Source organism: Lepidochelys olivacea (assembly GCF_965140295.1).
Source record: "Lepidochelys olivacea isolate rLepOli2 genome assembly, chromosome: 25".
Classification (NCBI taxonomy): domain Eukaryota; kingdom Metazoa; phylum Chordata; order Testudines; family Cheloniidae; genus Lepidochelys; species Lepidochelys olivacea.
Genome location: NC_140435.1, coordinates 5736481 through 5759838, shown reverse-complemented (window position 1 = coordinate 5759838; position 23358 = coordinate 5736481). Strand labels below are relative to the sequence as shown.

The following is a 23358-nucleotide window of genomic DNA, read 5'->3' as shown; positions in this document are numbered from 1 at the left end:
TCTTCTTGGCAACAAGGGCACACTGTTGACTCATATCCATATTCTCATCTACTGTAACCCCTAGGTCCTTTTCTGCCGAACTGCTGCCGAGCCATTCGGTCCCTAGTCTATAGCGGTGCATGGGATTCTTCCCTCCTAAGTGCAGGACTCTGCACTTGTCCTTGTTGAATCTCATCAGATTTCTTTTGGCCCAATCCTCTAATTTGTCTAGGGCCCTCTGTATCCTATCCCTACCCTCCAGCGTATCTACCTCTCCTCCCAGTTTAGTGTCATCTGCAAACTTGCTGAGGGTGCAATGCAATCCACACCATCCTCCAGATCATTTATGAAGATATTGAACAAAACCGGCCCCACAACCGACCCTTGGGGCACTCTACTTGATACCGGCTGCCAACTAGACATGGAGCCATTGATCACTACCCGTTGAGCCCGACAACCTAGCCAACTTTCTCTCCACCTTATAGTCCATTCATCCAGCCCATACTTCTTTAACTTGCTGGCAAGAATACTGTGGGAGATGGTGACAAAAGCTTTGCTAAAGTCAAGGAACAACGCGTCCACCTCTTTCCCCTCATCCACAGAGCCAGTTATCTCATCATAGAAGGCAATTAGATTAGTCAGCCATGACTTGCCCTTGGTGAATCCATGCTGACTGTTCCTGATCACTTTCCTCTCCTCTAAGTCTAATGTCTTCTGCAGTTTCCACAGTATGCATCCGATGAAGTGAGCTGTAGCTCACGAAAGCTCATGCTCAAATAAATTGGTTAGTCTCTAAGGTGCTACAAGTACTCCTTTTCTTTTTGCGAATACAGACTAACACGGCTGTTACTCTGAAACCTCTCCTCTAAGTGCTTCAGAATTGATTCCTTGAGGACCTGCTCCATGATTTTTCCAGGGACTGAGGTGAGGCTGACTGGCCTGGAGTTCCCAGGATCCTCCTTCTTCCCTTTTTTAAAGATGGGCACTACATTAGCCTTTTTCCAGTCGTCCAGGACTTCCCCTGATCACCATGAGTTTTCAAAGATAATGGCCAATGGCTCTGCAATCACATCCGCCAACTCCTTTAGCACTCTCAGATGCAGCGCATCCGGCCCCATGGACTTGTGCTCGTCCAGCTTTTCTAAATAGTCCCGAACCACTTCTTTCTCCACAGAGGGCTGGTCACCTCCTCCCCATGCTGTGCTGCCCAGTGCAGCAGTCTGGGAGCTGACCTTGTTCGTGAAGACAGAGGCAAAAAAAGCATTGAGTACATTAGCTTTTTCCACATCCTCTGTCACTAGGTTGCCTCCCTCATTCAGTAAGGGGCCCACACTTTCTTCTTGTTGCTAACATACCTGAGGAAACCCTTCTTGTTACTCTTAACATCTCTTGCTAGCTGCACCTCCAGATGTGATTTGGCCTCCTGATTTCACTCCTGCATGCCCGAGCAATACACATGCCTCTGCTTACACTCTTAGAATCTGGAGGTTGCAATATGGAAATATATGCCAGGAGTCCTGATCCTGCACAGCCAATAGGAGAACTCCTGTGAGTAAAGACCCTGGCACTGGTGTGTGCCGGGCTGGGCTTGTTTCTGCAAAGCCCTTATGGGACGCTTGCCCATCCCCAAAAAAGAGCCCTCTCTGAGGCAGAGTGTGGCAGCCCTTTCCCAAGAGTCCAGTTCAGCCATACCTAGATATGGTATCTTTACAGAAAGCTGCCCCAGAGAAGGAGTAGCCACCTACCTAGCTAAAATAACCCCTGTACAGCAAGGTAGCATCCCCTATCCCAGGCTGCACAGAGATCAACCATCTGCATCTGAGCTGCCCTCCTAATCTGGCATTTTTATACATGAATCAGCTGTGTCTCCCCAAGCCCCCCAGCTGCCTCCCCCTGGTTAGGGGTAGAGGTGACTGAGTCAGTCCTACAGCCAGGCTTTGCCCCTGTTTGTGAGCAGATGGCATTACGTGGAGGCACAGAGATGTCCATATGCACTCAACAGCCAGGGCTCTGCAAGCTCGCCACCACCTGCTCCCCTCACGTGGCTCAGTAGCTGGCCATCGTCACAGGTGCAGCAGGGGCTCAGGCAATGTCTCCATCGCTGGCATCACAGAGCCTTGTCATACATGAACTGAGGTGGCCTCCACTCCAGCTTCCTGATGCCCTGAATTACTAATCTCCCCTCCACTCCACCGGCCTGGACACCAGGATATTGGCTGCAAAATAACAATCCATTTCCCAGCATGCAGACTGATGGCTGGAAGAAGCTCTTTCTTGCTCCAGCCTATCCCCTGGGCAGGGTCCGGCAGCCCGACTTCGCCTGCACCGACCCGGGCAGGGTCCGGCAGCCCGGCTCCATCGTGGGGATTATGGCTGCATTTCAATGAGTTCAGTTTAACGCTGCTTGTCATGTCATCTGATCTCTGTTGATGAGGTTGTTTGTGCTGAGGATTCTCCAGGAGTGACGATGTGGGAACCATTTGTCCCTTGCGTCCCCTGGGGCAGCACAAAAACCAGGTGATGATTTTCTACAGCAGCAATTACAGCTGCCTCCGCCGTGCCAGCCGGGCAGCGCGCACTGGAGGTGGGTGAAGTTCTAAGGATTTGGTAGTTGCTCACCCATGCCAGGCTGACCAAGGCAGGCCCAGAGAACGCGGTCCTCTCTCTGCATTTGCACGGTCGCTGTCCCCACAGGGGTGGCGGAGGGTGCTTGTGATGCAGAAGGAGCTGCGCGGAGCTGTTGGGGTCCGGTTTGGGTGGGAGGCTTGTCCAGGCCTTGGCCGGGACCTGGCTGGGCTTGGAATGAGCGCCCGCTGGAGCGACGACATCAGAACTCGGTTTGTGCTCCCAGCAGCACAGGCCGGAGTTGCTGTTCCAGCCTCGTGACTGAGCCGGGGCTCTGGGAGGTTCTGCTGCAGCCCTGCCCTGGCCCTCGGTTCGGCTGGATTTCTCGTCCCACCCGCAGCTCATTTCGCCCTTTGGCTGAGTGCAGGGATAGCGGGTTTCACGCCGAGGGGGCCTGCAAGTCACCGGGAGGGGCTCGGGCACCGCGCCCCATCTCAGACAGGGGGGCGATTAGGCACTGCTCTGAATGGGTGCCATTTTGTGCTGCAGCTAGTCGGGGATGCAGAATAGCCCACAGGCAGCTTTGGGGAGGCCGCAGTAAGAGCCAGCCCCCCACAGCAGGCAGAATCCCGGATGCACAGAGCCACCTTGGCCCAGAGCCACCTCCGCAGGCTGCACCTTCTGCTCTGAGCCTCCTGTGAGGAGAGGCACCGGCCCAGCCCGAGCGGGTGAGGGTGAATTTCTGGATCTGGATTATAACCCAACGCCAGCCCCTGCTCTAGCCACCCTGATGTAACAGCCCGAAGTGGATCAAGTTACGATAACCGCCTCAGACCTGCCCCCCAAACAGCCTCTGCCCCACAATTACCCACCCCCAGGAATGTGCCTGAAGAGTGGGACTATTCTGGGCAATCATTCACTCCCAATGCAATGGAGAGGGCAGTGCCAGCCCCCCACCCCACAGGGCTCTGCAAAAGGGGGGCCCTGGGTTTTTTGTGTGAAAATTCCTGCTGTGCTTTTTGCCATTCAGATCCAGATGCTGCAGCACCTCCAGGTGTCCCCCACCTGCCCCTTTGCCCCTGACATTTGGCAGGCAGGGTCTTTGTCATGCTGAAGTACAGCCCCATGCAAACACTGCGGGGTTCGCTGCCTCTTGGCAGGGCCCCGTCCTGGGTTCGATTTTCTCATGGAAATGCTCTGCTAGGTGCACAAGCCCTGGGGGGCGGGGAGGGTGCATGGGGCCTCTCCCCAGGCTACTGCCAGCTGAGCCCAGGGCATAAGTGCAACAGAGAGACCCCATTTGCCATTAAAAAATCCATGGACCTTTCTGAGGAAATGAACAATGGGGCCACATTGGGACCTCCACACCAATGGGGCTGAGTTGGGCTTCAGGACAAAGCCCCTCTGGGATTCGGACATTGTTCACACCCCTGGCTTTTCACGTCTTGCCCCGCTCTAGTCTCCAGGCTGTTGGGATTTTGCCTGGGGACAGCCCTGCAGGGTCTGAGGTGCTCTATGAAATGAAGGCAGTCTGGAGTACTGTGTCCAGTTTTAGGCCCCACACTGTGAGCTGTAGCTCATGAAAGCTTATGCTCAAATAAATTTGTTAGTCTCTAAGGTGCCACAAGTCCTCCTTTTCTTTTTGCGAATACAGACTAACACGGCTGCTACTCTGAAACCTGACTCTACAAGAAGGATGTGGAAGAATTGGAAAAAGTCCAGCAGAGGGCAAGAAAAATGATTAGGGGGCTGGAGCACATGACTTACGAGGAGAGGCTGAGGGAGCTGGGATTATTTAGTCTATAGAAGAGAAGAGTGGGGGAGGGGGGATTTGATAGCTGCTTTCAACGACCTGAAAGGGGGATCCAAAGATGATGGATCTAGACTGTTCTCAGTGGTAGCGGATGACAGGACGAGGAGCAATGGTCTCAAGTTGCAGTGGGGGAGGTTTAGGTTGGATATTAGGAAAAACTTTTTCACTAGAAGGGTGGTGAAACACTGGAATGCGTTACCTAGGGAGGTGGTGGAATTTCCTTCCTTAGAAGTTTTTAAGGTCAGGCTTGAGAAAGCCCTGGCTGGGATGATTTAGTTGGGGGTTGGTCCTGCTTTGAGCAGGGGGTTGGACTAGATGACCTCCTGAGGTCCCTTCCGACCCTGATCTTCTATGATTCTACGAAGGCAAGTGGAGACGGTATCCCTGTGGTCCCAGAGCTCCGCGCAGCGCATGCAGGGCCTGGGCAGGGCACTGGGGAAATTGCTGACACCAACCTGGGCCCCAGGGTAGTTAGAGCAGGCGAGGGGCTACACTGGCACAATGTCTCCGTTGAGCTTGGCGTGATGGAGCTCTGCCCCCGACACCAGCCTGCTCCAAAGCACCCAGCAAGGCAAGGTGGAGACAAACTTTAAATAACCCTCCACGGCCACCCAAGCCAGAGCAGAGCGCCAGGCCTGTGCCCCAACAGCAGCGTCAAACCCAGACACGTCTAGGCCAAGCCGCCTGGAGCCGTGACCACACTCAGGCTCTTTGGCACGTGTCCCAGAAGTGATGCCCGCCATGGTACAGGGCTGTCAGCCCTCACCAGCCCCTTGTCTAATCTGAGCCAAACTGGCCAGGGAGATTCCAGCTGGGGCTAGGGCCCTGCCTGGCACCTGGCAGGGAGAGCAGTTTGGCTGGGTTAAAGAGAGGGGCGCTCTCAGGCTTAGCATGGGAATAGCATCCGTCTCTCCTGGGGAGTGACACCTGGCTGCCTGGCGCCCGGACGGGGAGACAGCCGAGCGCCGGGCGCCAGAAATGGCCAGGGATGTGCGCATGTGGCTGCACTTCAGGAAGCAGCACAACATTTGCGCAGAGTTCGGCACATGCCAAGCCAGCACATGCTGCAAAGAGCCAAACCCCCCCCCTCTCGACAGGGGACAACGCAAAGCTCAGCTTTACAATCCCATCCCCGAGCCAGGGAGCCGGTCATTCCACTGAACGCAGAGCTACCCACAACCTGTTGCAAAACTGAAGCGCAGTGACCTTGTTCCGAGGACCTGACTCCAGACCCGGTGCTTGCAGGACTCACAGGGGTACCAGGGTTGGATCCAACTTCATCTGGTTTCCTGTGAAGTACCATGCCAAGGAGGGGCAGAAAGGGGCAGAGGGGCTTACAGCTGTTAGCACCAAGCAGCCTGTTGATTTGGGCCAGGGGTTTTTGCAGCACCATCCGGAACCACCGGGCATGCTTCCCTCACTCATCCACATGCTAAGATGGCAGCGGGAACTTGTTCACCCGCAGCTGCCTCGTGAGGGGTTAGACTGAAATCCCACTGCAGGTCGAGCATCCCCAGCTCCCACCCCCCATCCAAACTGTCTTTCCTGCGCTTGCTTAGAAAGCAAACTCTACAGAGCCTGGCAGGCGGCACAGCTGGGGATATGCCGCGCTTTGGGGTTGGTCCATGACTCTGCCCTGCCCCCTCCAGGCTGGCGTGCTCCAGCCCAGGCAGTACATCAGAACCTGTTTGCCTCCTTTGCAATAGGTGTCTCCAGGGCAGGTAAAGCTGGAAGGCAGCCCAGGAGCCATCCCAGTGCCATTGAGAGCAGCATTCGGGCTCTCTATCAAGCATTCTTACAACTACAATACCCACCTGCAGAAGTGAAGAAACAGATTGATAGAGCCAGAAGAGTTCCCAGAAGTCACCTACTACAGAACAGATCTAACAAAGAAAATAACAGAACGCCACTAGCCATCACCTTCAGCCCCCATCTAAAACCCCTCCAACGCATTATTAAGGATCTACAACCTATCCTGAAGGATGACCCAACACTCTCACAGATATTGGGAGACAGGCCAGCCCTTGCTTACAGACAGCCCCCCAACCTGAAGCAAATACTCACCAGCCACCACACACCACACAACAGAACCACTAACCCAGGAACCTATCCTTGCAACAAAGCCCATTGCCAACTGTGCCCACATATCTATTCAGGGGACACCATCACAGGGCCTAATAACATCAGCCACACTATCAGAGGCTCGTTCACCTGCACATCCACCAATGTGATATATGCCATCATGTGCCAGCAATGCCCCTCTGCCATGTACATTGGTCAAACTGGGCAGTCTCTACGTAAAAGAGTAAATGGACACGAATCAGATGTCAAGAATTATAACATTCATAAACCAGTCAGAGAACACTTCAATCTCTCTGGTCACGCAATTACAGACATGAAAGTTGCAATATTACAATAGAAAAACTTCAAAACCAGACTCCAGCGAGAGACTGTTGAATTGGAATTCATTTGCAAATTGGATACAATTAACTTAGGCTTGGATAGAGACTGGGAGTGGCTAAGTCATTATGCAAGGTAACCTATTTCCCCTTGTTTTTTCCTCCCCCCCGACGTTCTTGTTAAACCCTGGATTTGTGCTGGAAATGGCCCACCTTGATTATCATACACATTATAAGGAGAGTGATCACTTTAGATAAGCTATTACCATCAGGAGAGTGGGGTGGGGGGAGAGAAAACCTTTTGTAGCGGTAAACACCCATTTTTTCATGGTTTGTGTGTATAAAAAGATCTGTACTTTCCACAGTATGCATCCGATGAAGTGAGCTGTAGCTCACGAAAGCTTATGCTCAAATAAATTGGTTAGTCTCTAAGGTGCCACAAGTCCTCCTTTTCTTTTTGTGAATACAGACTAACACGGCTGTTACTCTGAAACCATTCAGTGCAGTGTGTACCTAGCAGCCCTCGAGTTGCACCAAGCAGTCCCCGCTGTTGAGTCGCACACGTCTGAGGTGCAGCCCTGGGCACCTGCCTGCCCCTCTCTCAGTGACAAAGCACGGCAGGCACAGAAGACAGGCAGGAGTCACAGAACAGTCTAGCCTGCTTCCAGGCACTGGCATTGAAAGGGCGGGCGGCAGCCAGAAGGCACAGCTCCGACATCCACAGTGGGCAGAGGCCTGGCATGGCCCTGACCCCCACATTCACTACTTCCCTTCATACACACAAGCTACCCACTGACCCGTGGGCCATGGTCCTGTGCCTCACACTGGGCCAAATCCTGCTCTCTGTTATACCGGGGTGTTACTCTGGCCTTACACCAACATTGCCCATCCAGAGTCGTGCTGCATTGTGGCCCTGGGGTTGCAGTTGGGATCTCCTGGCCCTGTTGCTAGGGTGTTGCCGAGAGGGTTCAGTCAGTAGCTGTGCCCAGTGGGCTTGTTACCTACCTGTATTGTGGTAGGGCTGGGAGCCGAGGTCTGGTCCAGGACCCCTTGGTGCTCGGTGCTGTACAAACAGGGGCTAAAAGACCACTCCTGCCTCACAGATTAGCTCAGCGTGAATGGCGGTTTCGAGTCTCACCCTTCCTCTTTCACCTGAACCTTCTCCTTTTGCCCTGAGGTTCAGGGTGAGCTCCGGCTGCAGGGGGCCTTCCCAGGGAATTGGTTTTACTCTTCCAGACTGAAATTCCCCTCCTTGGCTTTCCTTTAACAGCCTCCTTACCTTAGCTGCCCTAACCTCTCAGGGGGTTGCAAACTGGACAGATTCCTTCCTGCCGTGGGTTTCACCCAGTGCAGCAACCCGAGCTGGAGCAGCCTGATTCAGGACACAACTTCCACGAGGTGGGAAGCAGACTTTCTGGCGTTCACAAGCAGCGATGCGCTGATTTAATACTGCCCAGGCTCTAGATTCCAGTCATTGCACCAGAGAGACAGCAAGCCCTTTGTTCTGCCTGACCTGTAAAGAGCTGGCCAATTAAATCAGGCTCTCAGCAGCCAGCCTTTGTATTAGCTCAGCACTCACCAGAGCACTTTGTATCAGAAAAAGGGGAGTGTTTCCTTCATTAAAAATCTGTGTACCTACGTGCTGGTAACTGTGTCGTCCATTGTTGCCACCCTGGGGCTCATCAGGGAATGTACTCAACACACCAAGTAACCAGTGTCAGTCAGGTGTCTTGTAAGAATGACATAGGACAGGAAAAGTTCCAACATGTACCAGTCTTGGGAGGCCATCTCCTGCAGCATGTTACATCATTGATGCTGGAATGAGGGGTGCTGCGGGGGCTACTGCACCCCCTGGCTTGAAGTGTTTCCATTATATAAAGGGTTTACAGTTTGGTTCAATGGCTCTTAGCACCTCCACTATAAAAATTGTTCCAATGCCCCTGTGTTACATCCGCCTTACCCAGAAGCTCCCAGAAGCTCCCAATGTTACACCCCTAAAGCCATTTTTATACCCAGTTATTTACCAGTGCAAGGCACAGTGCGTGTCAGGTAAAACTAGAGTTAACCAATCCGCTTTCTGCTTTGCTTTGCTGGTACCACAGCATCCTCCTTCTCTCTTTGTTCTGAACACCTGTGTCCCAGGGAACGAGGGGTGTGAATCATAGAATCATAGAAGATTAGGGTTGGAAGAGACCTCAGGAGATCATCTAGTCCAACCCCCTGCTCAAAGCAGGACCAACCCCAACTAAATCATCCCAGCCAGGGCTTTGTCAAGCCTGACCTTAAAAACCTCAAAGGAAGGAGATTCCACCACCTCCCTAGGTAACCCATTCCAGTGCCTTCAGTGAAGGCACTTCCTAGGTTTGTAGGTGGGCAGAACTATCTGATGTCTTGTCCTCTTTCTTTGGGACACTCCAGTACATGCCTGTGAGAATAACTCCCTACCCATGGGTGGCAGGTATAATAGGCAAAGCCTTCCCTGGTGCTGCCACCGACCTGCCGCCGGACACCTAGGCCACAGTGGTCCCGGCCCTTCCCTAAGACTCCCACCGCCTCCTCCACTCCACACACCCCCGTCCTCACTGCTCACCATGTCCCTCCTCCTCGGGCACTGGGGTCAGCGGCTCGGTGGGGGGTGGGTCCATCAGGGGTGGGAGGAGCTGGCACTAGGGCCAGCAGCCCAGCCTGGCGCTGGGGGAGGCTGGCGGCTCGGCCCTACTCTGGCGGGGGGTGGGGGGGGGGCGGTGGCTTGGCCTGGTATCCAGTGGGGCAGGGGGGCCGGTGGCAGCGGCTCCGCCCAATGTGGCTGAGGCCAACGGGCGGGGTGTGGCCAGCAGCCTTGCCTCCCCAAAGCCAGGGTTCGCCCGCTGCCCATGTCCCCTACCTGTTGCTATGGTAAAACTCTCATCTGTCCTGATCCTGATAACTCTCCTATCTACTTAAGCCAATGCTTACTTCAGCTAATGCAAGGTGTTATGGGATCCTTAGCATGCGAGAACAGGATTACAGCAAAGGTAGAGGCCAAATTAGGCTGTATAGCTGCCATGCTGTGTGTGCTTATGCTGTTTGTGCTTAATGTGTACTAATGAATATACGGTGCAGGGAATACCTATTATTATTATGAGATGGATAGATGGGGTGGATGGGGATAGATAGATAGATATGCCAGCCAGCATATATTAGTCCACACTATGAAATGCAATAAATCTGCAAATGGGATCTAAGCACTTTTTTCTTAGTGCTGACAAAGGGATATTGTAAAATACTGCAGTGATCGCACTGGATAAAATCCCATGGCAGGGAACATTTTCTCCTTTGAAGATAGTTATTGGAAATGCACATTTGGATGCTTTAGCTCAAAGCAGGAGCACTCACTCATGGCTGGGTTAAAATAATTCTTTCTTCATGCAGTTTTCACTGATTAAAGATTTTAATTTATCTGCCAATGGCAATAAACTTACCGAAAATTAACTTCTGACTTATTGGGAGATTGGATTACATCATGTGCTGCAGAGCAGAGCTGGGAATGCTTCTAGTCTCTCAAAGGGCTTCTTGATCTGAAGGCAGCAGGCTGAACTGCTGTTGGAGCCCAGCTGATGCTGTGTTAGTGAAATGCCAAGAAGAGTTAATCAAGTTCTAGCGTGTAAATTTCACAGCTAAATCACCTCCCCACAAACAGCAGCTGAGCTCTTGGTGTGCTCCAGGCCCACCTATCCTGGAAAGCACTTACAGCCACCTGGTCCGATCCTGGCTGAGCAGAAGTCCACGTTTGTCACAATGGGTGACATAAAGAATAGAGGTCACTTGGGAGCATTATGTGAGGCCACCTGACTCCTCTGTAATATCCTCTGATCAAGCAGAGCATTACACCTCATTTCTCACTCCTCTGAGCCCAGCCCAGCTTTGCAAAGCTATTAAGGATTCGACAAGCAGCTCTTTACAATTGATCTGTTCTTTGAAATCTGCAAATGTGGAGCTCTCCTTGCATGGCCTCTGGGCCAGAGGAGAGGGCTGTGCAATAAATCTCATAACTAAGCGATAGCGAGGGCCAGTCACCAAAGGTGCAGGGGGCTGTGCTGCAGGGAGAAAGGGGGTTGAAAGAAGTTTCCTTAGAGCCACAAACAGCAAGGAGTGTGTGTTGACAACTGCAAGGCAAAGGTCCCGGAGTGGCTGCTCCTGCCCCAGTGCCTGAGTTCTCCCAAGGCCCTTTTCTGATGCTAAAGGCTGTTCTTCCTGACCAATGTGCTGCTTCATACAGTGGTGGCTATAGGCACTCCTTGGAGCAGAAGTAACAGCCAGCACAGTCAGTACCTTCACCCAGAGAGCCCCAATGATTCCCTCCCCTTTGCCACCCCGGGTCCTTCTCCCCAGCACATATGTGCAGATGGCATCCTGCATATAGGGTGGCGTTATTTACGCAGCAGCCACTTGCAGACTCAAGCCCTTGCCAAAGAGCGCTCAGTGCAGAGCGAGTGCCAGGGGGCAGGGAAGGGGAGAGGGGGCTGCAGGCGACTCCTCCGGCACTTTTAATTTTATTGGTGGGAAATACAGAGGAAGTGGCTTTTCCGGGGGGGTTGAGTGAGGAAAGGGCTGGGGCTTGAAGATCCAGGGAAGGGCAGGGGGTGCCCCAAACATAGAGGGCACCAGGAAAGAGGAAGAGAGATGGATATGGCAGAAGAAAATACAGGAGCATCACTTGGAAAGCAGAGGCAGAGGCAGGTGTTACGGTCTGTACCCATATGTTCACCCCTGTCAAGGTTCCTTCCCCACTCTGAACGCTAGGGTACAGATGTGGGGACCTGCATGAAAACCCCCCTAAGCTTATTCTTACCAGCTTAGGTTAAAACTTCCCCAAGGTACAAACTATTTTACCCTTTGCCTTGGACTTTCGCTGCCACCACCAAACATCTAACCGGTATTATTATTATTAGGAAAGAGCCCGTTTGGAAATGTCTTTCCCTGCAAAATCCTCCCTTACCTTTACACCCCCTTTCCTGGGGAAGGCTGGAGAAAAATCCTCACCAATTTGCATAGGTGACCACAGATCCAAACCCTTGGATCTTAAGAACAATGAAAAAGCATTCAGTTTCTTGAAAGAAGAATTTTAATAGAAGAAAAAGTAAAAAGAATCACCTCTGTAAAATCAGGATGGTAAATACCTTACAGGGTAATTAGATGCAAAACATAGAAGAACCCTCTAGGCAAAACCTTAAGTTACAAAAAAACACAAAAACAGGAATATTCTTTCCATTCAGCACAGCTTATTTTCTTAGCCATTTAAAGAAATCATAATCTAACGTATATCTAGCTAGATTACTTACTAAGTTCTAAGACTCCTTTCCTGTTCTGTCCCCGGCAAAAGCATCACACAGACGAGAGAGAGGCTTTGTTTCTCCCTCCCCCCAGCTTCTGAAAGTATCTTGTCTCCTCATTGGTCATTTTGGAGGTTATCCTAGCTTCTTCACCCTTTACAGGTGAAAGGGTTTTTCCTCTGGCCAGGAGGGATTTTAAAGGTGTTTACCCTTCCCTTTATATTTATGACAACCCCCTTTTACAAGACTATGATCAATTTCATACAAAATATGTCTTGTGAGGTATCATTTGAAAACTCATAATTTGCTGACCATTATTGTCCTGGTAAAATGTTTGTGGCAACATTGTGTGTAAAGTTGTAAGATTCTATTGTAAGAATTTTTTAACATGGACAAAACAACATATTTTTTTCTAATCTCATTTTTGGAAATGACTGGACCATTTTAGCTGAAACATTCTCAAAAATTCAGCCTGGGGAAAATCCTGGGATGGAAAATTTCAGCCCAAACTGTTGAAGTTTGGCAGAGCTATAAGCAACTGGAAACAAGGCCTGAACATGATAATTGTTGGACATCCTTAGCTATAGACATTGTGCTGTGCTGCGCTATCTATAACAAAAGCCATAGACCAGCAATCAAGACTGGCAGAGATCAGATTTTCCTCTCCCTTGAACTGGTCTTACACTGGTGTGACTACTGGCTGCACTGGAATCACTGCTGATTTACACGAGGGTGAATGAGAGGAGCCCACAGTCCTAGGGCCCTTATATCCTGCCTAGAACACGGGTCTCTCCTGTGTAGCATTGAAATCAATGAGATTTACTCCTGAGCTGTTTTTCAGGGGATGAAATTCTAACTTTCCATTAAAAATGTCATTGAAATTTGCACAGTTGTGGCAAGCTCAAGGCCCTAGTTAAATAAACAAACAGTGCAGACCATTTGTACTCCGAAGAATGACTGTAAAATGCCACCAGGGCATTGGCTTATCGGCTCTCCAGGGCTTCCACGTCTCCTGGCTCAGCTTGCCAGCAAAGCGTGGGGTTCGTCTCCCCGCCTGGCTGGCAGGCACAGCTGGGATCCAACAGCCATGCCGGGGCCTTCCCTGCCCCCACCGCAGTATATCTGCGTGACCTCGCTGACTGCTATGGTGCAGCATAGGGGAATCCGGGGCAGAACCTGGGGCTGCTGCAGGAGAGAGGAATGCCGTCTTGCAGACGCAGCTGGGACTACTTCCTGCCCCCAGGATGGGCCCAGAGGGGAGCGAGGGCCTGTGGAGGAGCCATGCGGGAGCCGGGCTCAGGGCTGTCACTGCTTCTCTGTTGGTGGCTGGTGTTCATTCCCCAGCCCCATTGTCTTTGCTGCTGTTCTGGGGTAACTGGCCTTTGCTCCCAGTGGTGGATTTGGATGCCTGACCCCCCCAGCACATGGCACTATGTGGGCATGGCCATTATTGTTTGCTAGGGGTGGCAGTCTCTAGAGGCCCCAGTCAGGGTGCTGGGTGTTGTACGTAGCTAACAGGGACAGTCCCTGCCCCCAAGAGCTCCCTGGCTGAGTCTGAGATGAGCAGCCAAATGCCTTGGACAATGGCAGGAAAAGCCACCTTTTCTCTCCATACCTCCACCAACAAAGTTCTGGTGCCCCAGGGAGCCAGGCCTGACTGGAAAGCCCAGGCTGCTGCTGTGCCCGGAGAAGCTGGGCAGGAGTGGGCCTGCTCCATTCTAATTAACTCTAATCCTTAAGTAAAACATCCCTCTCCCTGACTTCACCATTGTTAGTGCAATGGCTCTGGCAAAGCAGCCCTGCCAGGGGACAAATGGGGGCTAAGAAGAGCCATTAATTACTTCAAAGTCATTTGCAATAAGGAATTAACTCCTTCCTCTCCTGCCAGCGAAGCCATTGTAGGGCTGGTGAGTTCCCGCCAGGGCCCAAGTATCCCATTCCTGGCTCGCCAGGAGCAGCTGGTGCTGCCATGCAGCAAACCCTCACTCTCTGGCCAGGCATAATGGTTAATGGTCACTCCCTGCAGCTTTTTCTGGAGACTCCCCCACATCTACCAGGCAGTTCAGGGAATGTGCCTTTCGCCTGCAGGCTGAGGGCCCCGCCCTGTGTGAGGGAGCAGGAGACTTGGCACTGCAGGACTGAATGCCTGGTTCTTCCCACCCTGACACATCCCCCTGTGCAAAGTGCCCTTGGCAGGGGGTGCCCTGCACCCATTTCCCAGGGGATCCCACCCATAGACCCTGTGATCCTCCAGTCTGACCTCTTGTAGAGCACAGGCCAGGGAACTGCCCCCCAATCATTCCTAGAGTCGCTAATGGTCAGAGGTGGAGAACCCACCGCAGCCCTTGGTCAGGTGTTCCAAGGGTTAATGACTCTCACTGTTAAAGGTTTACATCTTATTTCCAGTCTGCATTTCTCTAGCTTCAACTTCCAGCCCTTGGCTCATGAGTTAGACCTTTCCCTGTTAGAGTGCAGAGCCCCGTGTTAAATGGTTGTTCCCCACGTAGATATATTTGGACTGTATTTAAGTCACCAGTAACCTTCTCTGTGTTCAGCTAAACAGACTAAGCTCTTTGGGCATGTTTACACAGGGATAAAAGCCCGATTACAGAGCCATGGCTGGCATGGGTCAGCTGACTCAGGCTCAAGGGGCTTGGGCGGGGCGAAGAATTGCTGTGTAGATGTTTGGGCTGGGGCTGGAGCCAAGGTCTGGGACCCTCCCGCAGGCTCCCAGAGCTCCAGGCTCCAGTCCCAGCCCAAACATCTACACAGTAATTCTTCAGCCCCAGAGCCCGAGCCTCACGAGCCTGAATCAGCTGACCCGGGCCAGGAGAAGGGTTTTATCCCCATGTAGACATACCCTTTGAGTCTACCATTCCACGGCATGTTTTCTACTGCTCTACTCATTCTCAGGGCTCTTCTCTGAACCTCTCCAATTTATCAACATCCTTCTTGAATTGTGGGCAACAAAACTGAACACAGGATTCCTCTAGTGGTCGCACCTGGGCCAAATACAGAGGCAAAATATTCTCTCTACTCCTACTTGAGTTTCCCCCGTTTATGCAAGAGAGGATCACATTAGCCCTTGTGGCCACAGAATCACACTGGGAGCTCACATTCACCTGATTATCCACCACGACCCCCAAATCCTTTTCAGAGTCCCTGCTCCCCGGGATAGAGTCCCTTTCCTGTAAGTATGGCCTCCATTCTTTGTCTCTAGATGGATACATTTGCATTTAGCCAAATTAAAGGGGATATTGTTTGCTTGCGCCCAGCTCACCGAGCTCTGAGTCAGTGACCTGTCCCCTTCAGCATTTCTAGGCTTGGCACCATGGCATTTCATTGATCTATGTTGGTAAACATCAATTTCAGCTGACACTGACAGTGATGAAAAAGCATTGATTGGTAAGAGTTGGTGGGGTTGCTGGGTGAGCTATGATGGGGGTCAGCAGGGTGGGGCTGCGACCGAGGTTGTAGGGTGGGGGTTGTGACGAGGGGCTGCAGACGTGGGACTGTGACAGCAGGGCTGCAGAGGTGAGGCTTGTTGTCCTCCTTCCAGCCCTGGCCAGGGTCTCTGCTCTGCCTGCCAGGGCAGCAGCCTTCCCTGCACCTGTGGGGTTGGGTGTCCCAGCCCCACGGCTGTGCAGGGAGCCCTCTCCAGCCCCCCTGTCCCAGCCCCCCTCGCTCACTCACCAACCAGGAGTGTGGGAGCCATCAGAGCCCCCAAGCAACCCCAGCCCTGACCAGCCAGAGCAGCCTGGAGGGCTGCCCTGCGCTGTGTCACTGGAGGGGCACAGGTCCACCCTGCCCATGCCCCCGCACCATCCCCTTCCTCCTCTTCCCGTGGCTCACCCCAAAATGTCTGCTGCAGCCAGGACTTGTATGGAGGTTCCAGGCGCTGTTCCTGGAGGGGCTTTACCCCAGAGCTGAACAGGGTGCCAGCTCTCTGTTTGTGGTGGAAGGAAGTAGGGAAGGGAGCAGTGATGGGAGGAATGGGGCATGGGCCCTGTCATCCCGTCCTTGTGCCGGGCTGTGCAGAGGCAGCGTGCTGCAGAGAGCCAGGCTGCAGCACTGTCTATGAACGTGTTTGCAGCCGAGTGCTTACTCCCATGCATGGCAGCAGTGTGAGCAGCTCCCCGGCTCCCCTCTGGCCGCTCCAGCAGGTAGTGAGGGCCTGAGGCTTTGTCGTGGGGCTGGGGGGCCAGGTCTTCGCTCACACAAGGCAGGAGAGCTCTTTTCAAATGGTTGGGGTGACAGGGGGTGGAGTTGTTACCACCCAGCTGTTTAAACCCTTTCAGAGCCCTCTCTCTCCTGGGATAGGGTCCCAGCAGCATGGCATCTGGGCACCTGGGCATCATGCCAACCTCCACAACAAGCCTGCAAGAGAAGCTGAATTCTTGACCCACGCTGAGAGGTTGGAGCTACTTTTGTCTGGGATCCACCTGGGCACTCGATGCCGTCTGATAATGGCTCTCCCAAGCCCAGGAGCCACGGCTTTGGGAAGGAAGAAGCACTGAAGCAGTAACACAGCTGCGTGATGTGACCTGGTGGCTCCGGGACGCACACTGCGTTGACATCGTCACCGGGACCCATTAATCTGGGAACAGATCATTCACGCCGAGACGCTGGTGATAGAGGGAACCCATCCTAGCGCGGGCTCTTTCTAGGGGCATTTGTTAGCGTCGATAAACTGTGGGGAAATTGATCTCTGCCAGCCCTAAAACTGCACATAAAGTAACAGGATTTGGCCAAACTTTCGCGTGCTGTTCTCCCTGAGCTAATGGCCGACAGGCTGCTTGTCTTTGCCTGGCATGTGATTCATTCTCACAGTCTGGCTCCGGAGAGGACAGGCAGCAAAATACCAGCTCTGTGCACCAGCCCCGGCGATAGCCGTGTGCTGCTTGTGCCTGCTCGTCTCCTGGTGCCCGTGCCATGCCCCGGGAACCGCCACTGGTGTTACTAGCTGCATCCTGTGGAAACGTCACGACGCTCCAAGGAGCTTAGAAGAAAGGCAAAGCCATTCCCAGACTTCCCGAGTGGGGGGTGGCTCAATCTGGACAGTGACTCGAGAGCAGAAAGGACTAACTGATGTGGGAGGGTTCAGGCTGGGATTATCAAAGGGAGTTTGGCTCCCAAATCTCATTCCAATGACTTTCGGGTGCTCAACGCCCCTAGGCTGTTTGGAAACTGCAGCCAAAAAGCACTAAGGGCCAGATTTTAAGCACCTAAAGATGCATAGAGGCAACTATGGCACTTCTGAAATCCCCCTAGGCTCCTCTCTGCATCTTTAGGATCCTAAATCCCTCTGTAAATCTGGAGATGTGGCACTGCCAAGGTCACAAACCTCCCTCTACAGCCCCGCAGCTGATCATCTCCTGCCTGCCCCAGAATATCTCCCAATGGCCCAGTCTCACGTGCCAGACTGAGCATCCCCTGCCTCGTCTCATGCACCGAACAGCCTCCCACTCTTCACTGCTATATGGACATTTGAGGTGGTCACTCCAGGACAGCAGCATTGCTCCATGCTGGCCATCCATTACTCCCGCACTCCATGTTGGCCTGTTTCGGCTCCATTACTCTGTGCTGGGTGCTGTGTCTATGAACTCTATTCTTTGTGTCTTGCTTGCACTCCTGGGAAGAGCGACAGTGTCCCCCTCTATGAACCTCACAGTACTGAGCTGAACTAATGGCTTATATTGGATCATAACAACCTCCAGCTGCCCTCAGGAAATCCCGGGGGGTCAGTTAGCCACAGGACACGCACCTGCCCAGCTCTGCTCACACACGGAGAACAAGGGGCCCGCTAATCACAGCTCATAGTGGTACATGTGCAATGTTTCCTGGTCCCACCATGGGAAGGCACCTGAGGCTCAAAGCTATCCAGAGATATGGAATCCCAGGCCTGTGTCTCCTGGCTCTCTGTGGCACCCCGACGCATTCGTCTGGCTTTTGGACCCCCGGTATAACAATGACTCCTCAAAAACTCTACCTCTGACCTCTGTCACTGCTGGAGATTTAGGGCCAAAAGTAAGTGCGTTAGGAAAGGGGAAGTTCTGTGCATGTTCTGGAGCTGGCATGGATGTTGATGGCACATCCCTGTTCATTACAAGCTGAGGATCCTCCAGGGATAGTGAGTCACTCAAACCCACGCTGATTTCTTGTCACGTAGTATTCTGGCCATGCAGGGCTCAGCCAGCAACCTGCTTCTTGCTCCAGCTCAGTGCTGTTTGCTAGTCGTGTTGCAGGATTGATCACCGGAGTCACATGGTGTTATTTGTGCTCCCTAACAGGATGACGGACTTTCTGAAAGGAGATTTGTGCGTTGTGAGGGCGTCACTGCCCTTCCCAGAACAAGTGGGAGCAAACAATCCGGGGATTTGACATTTCCTCCAGCCCCAGCGGTGCCACCAGCGAGGAAGGAAAGACCCCTGCAAATCGCAATGAGCCAAGCCTGGTGCTTCTGTTCAACAAGCAACAAACACAACATCAATCCTGCCTTGGCCCAACCCCTCAGCAAAGTGCTGTGGGGAACCTTCAGGTCTTTAACCTTCCGGATCCCAAGTAAGATTCAGTTTGTAAAACTGCTTTAGCATTTCTCTGCTGCAAGAGGATCCCAGTGAGTGATTGCTGTGTAGCACCCAAGCCCTTCACCAGCTCATTAGCAATTCCCCCAGGAGAAGCAGCAACCTCTGCTGCCGTTTGGCATCTGTTCTCCAAGCTCTGTCTGGCAGACAGAGCTGACAGCCGTCCCAACAGCTCGGAGCCCAGTGAGCTTGTCTGTCGCACGCATGACCTCTCCCAGCTCCAGGTGACCTTTCCCCAGAGCCCACCACATGGGGTTGGCTGGCTGCTGGTCACTCACATTCGTCATTACACTGCTCTTTAAACACCCAGAGCCGGCTCCTTCCCTCCGCCCCTGCTGTCTGGTGCAGAGAGCCGGCTCCAGCAGCTTTTCTTTTAACAGTGGGGCTCTTCCCTCTGCAGGAGATTTGTATCACATCAGCACCTCGAGGCCCAACCCCACAGGCAGCCCTACGACTTCCCCCCACTTCCCAGCAGCCTCATGACCCGGCCTTGGCTCAGCCCCTTCTCTGCTGTGGGTGATGGCAGAGCCCTGACCCTGGGCTGTCAGAGCTGGCCCTGGGGGCTCTGGACTCACCTCACCTCAGTGCTGCAGGAGCTCTGCACCATCACCTCCCGCCTGAGCACAGGCCTGGCTGCATCCCAGAGGGGCTCGGGGTGGGGAGCCCAACATGCCCAGTTTCCTTTGCAGAGACGCTGCCCAGCCGGTGCTTATACTGGGCAGAGTCTGCTTATACTGCTCATACTCTGCTTGTACTGCAGCCCGAATGGAAACAAAGGAGAAACTGCCCCAGGTCCAGAGCAGCAGGCGCGGCTGGACTGCAGTGAGTGCAGGCGGAAATCAGCTCTGCTAGCACCTGGGTGCACCTGCTGCTGGCTCCGGGTGCTGGGCAGGCTCTGCTGAAACCCCACGATTGTGCATGGCAGGCGTGAGCCCCCAGCGGGGAGCTCCTGATGCCCAGCCCTGGCTGCGGAGCCGGGGCTCCAAGAGTCCTGACTTTGGCGGGAAAGCTACAAAAAGAAGGAAAATGGTCCTGGAGCTTGGCTGTGACCGAGCCATCTGGCAGGGATCCAGCGTGGCCAGCCGCATGGCCCCTCCCCAGGGCCAGCCCGGGTTATGGGGAGATAAGCCCCTCTAACCCCGGCCACCCGGCAAAAGCTAATTCCTCCAGCCTCAAACTCAGCTGCTACGGGACACAGAGCTGCCGGCAGGGGCAGAGCGAAGCACACAAGGAGGACAACCCAGAAGGGAGAGAGACAAGGCTGGGTATCATGGCGCTAAGCACCTTAGAAACACGCAGATGGACAGAAAGACACTGGAAACCTGGAGTAGTCAGAGCTGCAGCAGCACTGTCCACTGCGCATCTGCCAGATCTGCACTGCCCAGCGGTAAAGGCAGGCGGTGGTAGGGGGCAGATTTGGGAGGTTGAGGTTTCCGGTGTCAATATGTCTGTCTGTTTCTCTGGCCTTTAGCACGGTGATACCCCAGGCCTGTGTCCTTCGCTTCGATCCCAGTTAGCTGCCCTTACCCAGCAGGCGGGGCAGTGGGGCAGGCAGTTTCTCGTGTCACCGTGGTCGGGCCCCAGATCGGCCGCATCCCGTCACTGCAGAGAAACAGCCAGAGTTGGCAGCACCGAGTTTCCAACATGCTTCAGGGGCACAGCCTGAGCCCAGCCTGGTGGGGCCAGCGGATCACACACCACAGACCTCCCTGCCCAACTGCTGCTGGGGCCTGCTGCCGAGGGGGATTTGTCAGGAGCCTTACGCAGCCCGGCAGGCTGAGGGATTGGAAACAGACACTAGAGCAACAGGCCCCCATTGGGCCCCTGCCCTTTGGGGGAGCCTGGCCCCAGCTTCACTCTTCCAGTTTGCGCAGGGAAGTTAGCCCGTGTCGCAGCGCGGTAGGTAACCAGAGAGCAAGTGTGAAAAATCGGGGCGGGGCTGGGGAGTAAAAGACGCCTGCATAAGGCCCGAATTTCGGGACTCTCCTTATAAAATTGGGACATCTGGTTACCCTACAGGCACATCAGTGACGAGGCAGCTCGTGGTGTGTGGCCACTGCCGAGCCTATAGGGCACTGTGTCCCAGGCAGCTTCTGGCACGTGGTCCTCAGCCACCCGCCTGAGCAGCACGCTCCCCCGGCACACACATGTACAGACAGACACACAGAGACCGACACCCACTCACCCGCACACCACACGCACCCACAGACACACACACACACACACACACACACACACACACATGTACAGACAGACACACAGAGACCGACACCCACTCACCCGCACACCACACGCACCCACCCACACACACACACACATGTACAGACAGACACACAGAGACAGACACCCACTCACCCGCACACCACACGCACCCACACACACACGTACAGACAGACACACAGAGACAGACACCCACTCACCTGCACACCACACGCACCCACACACACACACACACACACGTACAGACAGACACACAGAGACTGACACCCACTCACCCGCACACCACACACACCCACCCACACACACACGTACAGACAGACACACAGAGACCGACACCCACTCACCCGCACACCACACGCACCCACAGACACACACACACATGTACAGACAGACACACAGAGACCGACACCCACTCACCCGCACACCACACGCACCCACAGACACAGGCAGACACACACACACAACACATACACACCCCATATGCACACACAGACACACCGCACACACAAACACCACACGTACATACCCTAAATGTGCACACAGACACACACAGAACCTGTACACACCACATATGCACGCACGGCACACTGCACACGCAAACACCACGCGTATATACCCTACATATACACACACAGACACACACAAACACAACACACACACACCCCATATGCACACACACACACACACAAACACAACACACACAAGCCCCTTAGGAAAAAGTTGAATATTAGGCTGGGAAAAGCCTGTTAACACATTTTAAGGGGTTCGCCTATGTGACACTGGGGTGCACTCTATGTAACTCAGATTGACATTTCTTAGAAATAGGCACCATTCCCCCTGCAGCCCCAAACCTGCCACCTGGAGGCCAGGGTATTTCACATTGCCAAGGGCGTTTCCACACCTGCGGCTCATAGAAAGGATGGTTAGACAGAACTCTTGCATCACGGCAATCGCAGTAATCACACACCAGCTCTTTTACTAACAGCTGCGGGATCCCAGCTAGCCTGGACTCCTGCTACGCTAACAGGCGATGGGACCTGACCCAGGTGAATGTTGGGGGGAGCTTAGAATCCATGCTGGCTCCCAGTGGGAGATGCAGGGAAGCTGGAGAGTCCTCACAAAGTCCCCCAGTGCCCAAAGGAACAAGCTGTGTTCACCAAGACTGATTTGGGGGCATTCTCTGCAGTGTTACACAAGAGGCAGATGAGATGGCCACAATGATCCCTTATGACCTTTGAACCTATGGCTGTATGAAAGGTCACGTCCCCTCCCCCAGAGTAGGGTTGCCTGGCGTCCGGTTTTCGACCAAAACACCTGGTAGAAGAGGGACCCTGGTGGCTCCCGTCAGCACCATCAACCGGGCCGTTAAAAGTCCAGTTGGTGGTGCTGCAGGGCTAAGGCAGGCTAGTCCCTACCTGTCCTGGCTCTGCCCTGTGCCCTGGAAGGGCACAGCAGGTCCGGCTCCTAGGTGGGGGGCCATGGAACTCCGTGCACTGCCCCTGCCCCGAGCACTAGCTCTGCACTCCCATTGGCCAATTGGAGCTGGAGGGGTGGTGCCTGCGGGTGAGAGCACCCTGCGGGCTCCTTCCTGCCCCTGTCTAGGAGCCAGACCTGCCGGCATCTTCCAGGGCTCAGCGCGGAGCCAGGATAGGCAGGGAGCCTGCCTTAGGCCCTCTGCATCGCTGACCAGGAGCTGACTGAACTAAACCCATGCCCCAACCTGGAGCCCCAAACCCCTGCAGCAGCCCTGAGCCCCCCCAAACCCAGAATCATAGAATCATAGAATAACAGGGTTGGAAGGGACCTCAGAAGGTCATCTAGTCCAACCCCCTGCTCAAAGCAGGACCAATCCCCAACTAAATCATCCCAGCCAGGGTTTTGTCAAGCCTGACCTTAAAAACCTCAAAGGAAGGAGATTCCACCACCTCCCTAGGTAACCCATTCCAGTGCTTCACCACCCTCCTAGTGAAAAATTTTTCCTAATATCCAACCCAAACCTCCCTCACTACAACTTGAGACAATTACTCCCTGTTCTGTCATCTGCTACCACTCAGAACAGTCTAGATCCATCCTCTTTGGAACCCCCTTTCAGGTATAGAATCATAGAATATCAGGGTTGGAAGGGACCTCAGGAGGTCATCTAGTTGAAAGCAGCTATCAAATCCCCCCTCGTTTTTCTCTTCCGCAGACTAAACAATCCCAGTTCCCTCAGCCTCTCCTCATAAGTCATGTGTTCCAGTCCCCTAATCATTTTTGTTGCCCTCCGCTGGACTCTTTCCAATTTTTTTACATCCTTCTTGTAGTGTGGGGCCCAAAACTGGACACAGTAATCCAGATGAGGCCTCACCAATGTCGAATAGAGGGAAACGATCACGTCCCTCGATCTGCTGGCAATGCCCCTACTTATTCAGCCCAAAATGCTGTTAGCCTTCTTGGCAACAAGGGCACACTGTTGACTCATATCCAGCTTCTTGTCCACTGTAACC

General features: G+C 53.5%; 1 protein-coding gene across 8 annotated transcripts in view; it reads right to left on the bottom strand.

Moving 5' to 3' along the window:
• CTXN1 (cortexin 1) overlaps nucleotides 1-23358 on the bottom strand; it is an 83614-nt gene that overhangs the window by 28299 nt on the left and 31957 nt on the right. For 3 of the 8 annotated variants that reach the window (XR_014709593.1, XR_014709594.1, XM_084614313.1), the window contains exon 1: nucleotides 7762-8022. The exons of 2 other annotated variants lie outside the window; for them this stretch is intronic. The gene's annotated coding sequence lies outside the window, so the exon portion shown is untranslated. 3 more of the 8 variants (XR_014709592.1, XM_084614315.1, XR_014709591.1) reach the window with 2 other exon arrangements.